Source organism: Ovis canadensis, chromosome 12 (assembly GCF_042477335.2).
Source record: "Ovis canadensis isolate MfBH-ARS-UI-01 breed Bighorn chromosome 12, ARS-UI_OviCan_v2, whole genome shotgun sequence".
Lineage (NCBI taxonomy): Eukaryota > Metazoa > Chordata > Mammalia > Artiodactyla > Bovidae > Ovis > Ovis canadensis.
Genome location: NC_091256.1, coordinates 68,250,574 through 68,256,661, shown reverse-complemented (window position 1 = coordinate 68,256,661; position 6,088 = coordinate 68,250,574). Strand labels below are relative to the sequence as shown.

Below are 6,088 nucleotides of genomic sequence, written 5' to 3'. Positions count from 1 at the left end.
CAGCTGCTGTGCTGACTTGGGACGCCCTTTAGAGATGTGCAGACTGGGCTTCCGTGGGGCAGCCGTGCTCCCCACCCCTCGCCATCACCAGCACACATCCGAGCAGCAACACGACCTACTTGCCTCCCTTGCCTTGGGCACTGTCTTCTGTTCTGGCAACTGGTGGTGCTTCTGAAAGACTCCATCTGCCTATCCACTTCGAGTTTCCATTGAACTGACATCTGGGATTCAAAACTTTTCAGTCTACTGTCAACAGAGCCTTTCTTTTAAAAAGAGAGAGGGAAAGAAAAAGAAAACAACAACAACAACAACAAAAAATAAACCTCTCAAGCAGTGAAAGAATCCAAACACTATCTAAAACAAAACAGAGAAACAGCATTCTTTCTGTCTTGTTTTTTAAATAGAGCTTTCCACACCCCGACGTGTTTATGCTATAATTAGAAAGTCTGTTGTAGAGAGGGTGTTTTGATCACCCTCTAAAAGTCTTGTTTTTGTAATACTGACTTTACCATATGATATTAATTTGGGGAAAGAAAAATAACAGGAAAGCAGCTACAGCACAAAGAATTCTACAAGGCAGTGCTATGGTGTAGCAGAGGCAAAAATAATAATAGGGACTTCCCTGGTGGTCCACTGGTTAAGACTTCGCCTTCCAATCCGGAGGATGTGGGTTCCACCCCTGGTTGGGAAGCTAAGATCCCATGTGCCTTGTGGCTAAAAAACCAAAACATAAAACAGGAGCAATGTTGCAACAAATTCAATGAAGATATTAATCATAATAATGTATATTAATGTTTTCAAGCATGAAAGTGATGAGAGTCTTAACTTCAAAACCACGTTGACTCTTCTCTAGACTATTGGAAGAGACTGACTTGATTATCCCGTTCTTTCCCTTTGATTCAATCTCCAGAGATTATTGTCCTGAATCCCAAGGCTGCTCAGGCCCTTGCTCTAGTCAGAACTGTCTTAGTAGATACTCACCACCTACAGAATTAAGGACTGCCCCCAGATTTGGAACCCAGGGCCACCTTCAGACATTTTCCGCAGGGTTGATACTGCCTGTCCCCAGGACGGGTTTGAAAATATTTGAGAATTCTTTTCATTGGTCAAAATGCCATGGAGCACTGATGACTTTTGAAGACAAACACTCCCTAAGACAGCAAAGACCCATTCACCCCCCAAAACCAGTAGCACACCCACTGAGAAACTCTGAGCCTAAGTTTTCAACTTTTCGTAACTTGATTTTCTACTCCGTCCTCTGTCATATCCAACTTGGCAGCCACCTTGACTAGTCCCATCTCTAACCTCCATTCATGTGCTCACACTGGTCTCTAGTCTGAAATGTCCTTCCCAACTCACTGATCTTTACCATTCTCAGTTCTTCAAAACTCAGAATAAACTATCCCCATCCTCCAATCAACATTAATTTCTCCATCTTTGTGTTCCTACATCACTCTGCTTATACCTCCACACTTACTGTATTCTGCCTTACAGTATTGCCATTGTTATTACTCTTATCTCTACTACCAAATAATATATTTCTGGAGGGCAGGACTTGCCTTATTCAGCTTTATATACCTGGAACACTGAACTTTCAGTGCCTGGTACTTAGTAGATTTGTCGAATTCATTTGAATTATGCTCATGATTTGTAAATATATTTTTCTATCAAATGTATGTGTATGTGAGGACATTCTAAATTTTTTTTGCTACTAGTGGATTTAATATGTAAAGTCTTATTTTAATGGGGCTTCCCAGGTGTCCCTAGAGGTAAAGAATCTGCTTGCCAATGCAGGAGACATAAGAGATGTGAGATGTTAGAGATGTAAGAGTTCCATCCCTGGGTCAGGAAGATCCCTGGAGGAGGAAATGGCACCCGACTCCAGTATTCTTGCCTGGGGAAACCCCGTGGACAGAGGAGCCTGGCAGCTACAGTCAATGGGGTCACAAAGAGTCAGACACGACTGAGGGTCTGAGCACGACAAACAACCACAAATTTTATTAGTTCTTCCTAGGCAAAAAACTGAATAAATTGAAAAAAATGGTTGGTTTCCTGTCATTGTAACTGAGACAGGGTTTCAAAAAAAAGAGCCAAAAGGATTTAGTCTTTCAAACGTCACAGCAAAAGGAAAATGTAATTTTTTTGTGTTACTCACTGAGATCTTTGTGTACACATACCTCTTCAGATGACTAAACTTTACAAATTTCACTTGACTTTAATTCAACTTTCCAAAAAAAAAAAAAAACTTTTTAAAGTAACCTTTGGATTGGGATGAAACGTGGAAAATTTCAACTCAAAGTCAGATATTTGGGGTTTTTTTTCCCCTAGGAAGCCGTGTGCAAATAAAAACAAGGTTTGGCAGGAGCATTTTATAAACCACCTTTACCCTAGGACGGGTCACTGCCAGTGCCATATTTGTTGATGAGATGTTTGCAAAAGGCCTGCTGCAGAAACACAGTCTGTGACTTGATTTTGCTGAAGATTTCATCTGTGAAGATTTTCTTTTCCAGTTACAAAGTTCTCCCAAGAGGACATAGCTTCTTTTTGGAAGCCTATGAAGTGTTGGCAAGTCTTGCCCTGTTTACCATGGAAACTTGTACTTGGATAGAATTACAGTGTATGACCTGGTACAAGCATAGATGGATGTCTGATGCCTGCTATTTTCTCTTCATATTGATTTGAATTTTATAAACCACAGAACCAGATCAAATGACTTTGATCTTTCCTGTTCATTCGTTCACGGTGGCATACAATCATACTCATATAGCCTTGAAAATAGATTGGCAGATAACAGAACATATGTTACTATTGAAATGTATAGGCTTGGTTCTAATTAATCTACAGATTGCTCTACTAAGTTGCTTCAGTCATGTCCAACCCTTTGCGACCCTATGGACTGTAGTCTGCCAGTGTCCATGGGATTCTCCAGGCCAGAATACTAGAGTGGGTAGCCTATCCCTTCTCCAAAGGATTTTCCCAAGCCAGGAATCAAACCAGGGTCTCTTGCATTGCAGGCGGATTCTGTACTAGCTGAGCTAAAGGGAAGCCATTTCACTCTAATCTGCAGAGGGCTGTCTGAAAAGAGAGTAGTCCATTTGTAAGCATGGATGATTTAATATCAACTTGTCTATTTTTTTTTCCTTAGGAAGTTCTAAACTACCATATGCTTTGAAATTGCATTAATGCACTAATTTTTTTTTTAATGAGAAAGAAAATAAAAAGAACTAGCCTTGCCTATAAATTGGTATTCTGCTTTCCTGTAACTGTTTTAAATATCTGGCCCAGAATTGAGTAAAAAGAATTATTTTTATGTCTTTGGGAAATAGTTAACAGTTATAGCTCAGGACCTCATCACTTCTTGCCTGGATTACTGTAACAATTCTAACTTGATTCCAGACCACAGTTCTCATACCCTATTCTCAATCTATTTGCCACACTCATACTGGCATTGTCATTCAAAACACAGATCTGATCACCCCAATCCAACGGTCAAAACCCTTCAAAGGTTTTAGAAGTACTTTTAGGAGAGAATGCCAAGTTAGTGAGGCATACAAAGCTCTATCCTAGTCTTCCGTTTGCCGCACACTATTCTTACTCAATATTCCACTGTATATATGCTACTCGCTTGAATTTTCGCTCAGCTGTGCCTCTCTACCATTGAACCAGCTGCTCCCAAACATATAATGTCACTACAGTAACTCCCTGCTCTTTCCGTGGCTTGCTCCTATTCGGCTTACAGCTCATAGGCCACTTTCTCCAAAAACCAACGCAAATTTCCTCATCTAGTAAGGGTGACCTCCGCAAGTGTTCCAGTAACACTTGTGCCTATCTTCAGGATGACAGCTATCACACAGCATTGCATTTTAATGACATGGAAGTCCCAAGAGACCACAGTTTATCCTGAGTTTAACAAATATCCCAGAAGGTAGATGGTACTCAATGAAAACTGATCAAATTATGAGCAAAAGGATGAATGAAGGAATAAAATTTAGGGGCTTACTTCTTCTGGTTATACTTGGAGACACTGAAATCTTGAATTTGCAATTTTGAATGGACCTCAATTATCAGGAATTATTTTTTCTGTTTTTACACTTTGAGAAGACAACGTCAATTTAAGAACCAAGTTGACTTCAAAGAAAGTTTAGGTGAGCTGAAAAGGGTTAAAGAATGCTCTTTCCATGGTTAGCACTGCCATGACTCAGTGTCTCAGGAAGTATCTGAAGCATGCAGCAACTCCAAAGCACTGGATGCTGAAAAACTGATCCATGTGCTTGTTCCTTGTCCATCTACCGGTCCCCACATGCCTGGGGGAAAGTCTCCCCCTCATCACTTTCTAAGGAACAGACTTGCGTGTGCTCTGACAGGAGATGAAGAAGATCTGCATGCGCGACAGTTTATTAAGATTGATGGCAGGGACTCCCCTGGTGGTCCAGTGGCTAAGACTCCGTGCTCCCAACACATGGGGCCCTGGTTCCATCCCTGGTCGGGGAACTAGACCCCCCATGCTATAACTAAAACCCAGTGCAACCAAATAAATAAATAAATACAAGAGAGAAAAAAAAAAAAAGACTGATGGCAGAGATCCAAACTGATGTAACCTAACCTACCCTGCTGGATTAATAGATGTCATCAGCCTTAACAAGACCAGAGAGAATTCCCCTCTCTTCTATGACACCAAGGGTCCCTTTGCTGTTCATTGTAGTCCACCTGAGGAAGCTAAGTACAAGTTGTGCCAAGTGAGAAAGACCTTTTTGGACACAAAAGGAATCCCTCATCTGGTAACTCATGATGCTCATACCACCTACCTCCCTGATCCCCTCATCAAAGTGAATGACACCGTTCAGATTGATTTGGAGACAAACAAGATTTACCCATTCCACCAAGTTGAACACTGGTAGCCTGTATATGGTGACCAGAGGTGCTAAGCTGGGAAGAATTGGTGTGATCACCAACAGAAAGGGACCTCCTGGTTCTTTTGATATGGTTAGTGTGAAGGATGCCAAAGGCAACAGCTCTGCCATCCGGTTCACTAACATTTGTGTTACTGGCAAAGGCAACAAACCACAGACATCTCTTCCCTAAGGAAAAGGGATCCATCCCACCTTTGCTGGATGAGAGAAATAAAAGACTGGCAGTCAACAGGCTGAAGTGATCTCTAGATTATGTGATTGGAAAGATCTTTATACTTAATTGAAGGTAATATTGTTTGATTCGAAAATATGTGGGTTATTTTCAAATGTCTTTGGATAATTGAAACCTATAATAATTCCACAGTGAAAAGAGAACAGACTCTATGTGACTACAATACCTTTAGACCATGAAATTTTTGCACCTTGTTTTATGTGTCTGGATATGTCTCCCAGCTTACAGTCTATGGAAACTGGAATAGAATTTGTATCCTGCTGTTGTGTGAAATTTGCATAAATCTTAGTTATGTTGAATCGGTTCTGTTGAATCAGTTCTTTTCAGGTCTACTATATCCTTCTACTTCTCTGTATATTTATTCTATTAATTTTTTGAGTTTGATATTGAAACTAAAACTAAAAATTTATCTACTTAAAAAATAACTGTACTATATAGTGGAACCATATGTAACCTTGTTCTGTATTTTCCAAGTCTCCTGTAAATGTGTTACCACATTTTCAAAATTAAAAAAAAAATTAAAAATAAAATAAAATGGAGAACCAGCAGGGACCTGCTATGTGGCAAGGGGAATTCTGTTCAGTATTATGTAACAACCTAAATGGGAAAAGAATTTGAAAGAGAATAGATACACGTATATGTATAATTGAATCACTTTGTTGTATAGCTGAGACTAACACAACATTGTTAATCAACTCTACTCCAAGACAAAATGAAAAGTTGGGACGTCAAAAAAAGATAATGTGGCATGACTAATTATTAATACAATCATCATTCAAATGATTCTGTGACCCTTTTCCGTGTGTATATTATATTGACCAACCCCAAGCATCTAAAATAAAGATGGCAACTTTAGTTTGTAACCAGTAAAGAGCCTTTAATTATTCCATAAACATTTAGGATAAAATTATTTTAAATTCACTTCAATACAAAACAATTAACATAC

General features: G+C 39.6%; 1 pseudogene; it reads left to right on the top strand.

The window, feature by feature from the left end:
• The first annotated feature begins 4,193 nt into the window (after nucleotides 1-4,193).
• On the top strand, nucleotides 4,194-5,152 carry LOC138415850 (small ribosomal subunit protein eS4, X isoform-like; annotated as a pseudogene).
• The last annotated feature ends 936 nt before the right edge of the window (nucleotides 5,153-6,088 follow it).